A 1029-nucleotide genomic window follows, 5' to 3' on the forward strand; every position below is an offset into this window, starting at 1 on the left:
AGAAATTAAACAAAGATATTAGAGATTTAAATGAGACCCTAGAACAACTGTGCTTGATAGACATATATAGAACACTCCATCCCAAAGATAAAGAATATACATTCTTCTCATCATCCCATGGAACATTCTTCAAAATTGATCATATCCTAGGACATAAAGCATACCTCAACAGAATCAAATCAAGAATTGAAATCTTTTCAGACCACAAGGCACTAAAAGAGAAATTATTTATAAATGATGATCTGATAAAAGATTTGCATCCAGAATATACAATATAAAGAACTCTTACAACTCTATGATAAAAAGACAAATAAACCTGTTGAAAATGGGAAAAGAGTTTAAATAGACATGTCCCCCAAAACATTTACTAATGACCAATATGTACATATTATTATAAGGTGATCAACTTTATTAGTCATTAGAGAAATGCAAATCAAAACAATGTTAAGACAACACTTCATACTACTTCATACACCACTTCATTCCACTAGGATGGCTATTAAAATTATTAAAATTAAAAACACAGACAATAATAAGTGTTGGTGAGAAGGTGGAAAAACTGGCATCCTCAAACACTGCTGGTGTGAATGTAAAATGTGAAGATCCTTTAGAAAGCAGTATGGCAGTTCCACTCCTGAGTATATACTCAAAAAAATTGAAAATGTACATCCCTACAAAAACTTGTACATGAATATTCATTCCAGCATTATTCATAATAGTCAAACAATGAAAGCTATCTAAATGTCCATCAGCTAATGAATGCATAAGAGACTATGATATATTCATATTTTGGAATATTATTCAGCCACGAAAACAAAGGAATTTCTGATAATGCTACAATGTGATGAACCTTTGAAACATGTAACTGAAAGAACTCAAATACTAAGGCCATATATTTTATAATTGTATTTTTATGAAATATACAGAATGCATAGAGACTGATGACAGATGTGGTTGCCAGGAGTTGAGGGGAAAGGAAAAACCAGAGTGATTGCTGGTGGGTACAGTGTTTTAGAATCAGCCTTGGAA

General features: G+C 31.7%; 1 protein-coding gene across 1 annotated transcript in view; it reads left to right on the forward strand.

The window, feature by feature from the left end:
* The window catches only part of KCTD1 (potassium channel tetramerization domain containing 1), a 192636-nt gene that overhangs the window by 48543 nt on the left and 143064 nt on the right, over nt 1–1029 (forward strand). The gene's annotated exons all lie outside the window — the stretch shown is intronic.

Source organism: Otolemur garnettii, unplaced genomic scaffold (genome assembly GCF_000181295.1).
Source record: "Otolemur garnettii isolate 467f Iridium unplaced genomic scaffold, OtoGar3 scaffold00012, whole genome shotgun sequence".
NCBI classification, from domain to species: domain Eukaryota; kingdom Metazoa; phylum Chordata; class Mammalia; order Primates; family Galagidae; genus Otolemur; species Otolemur garnettii.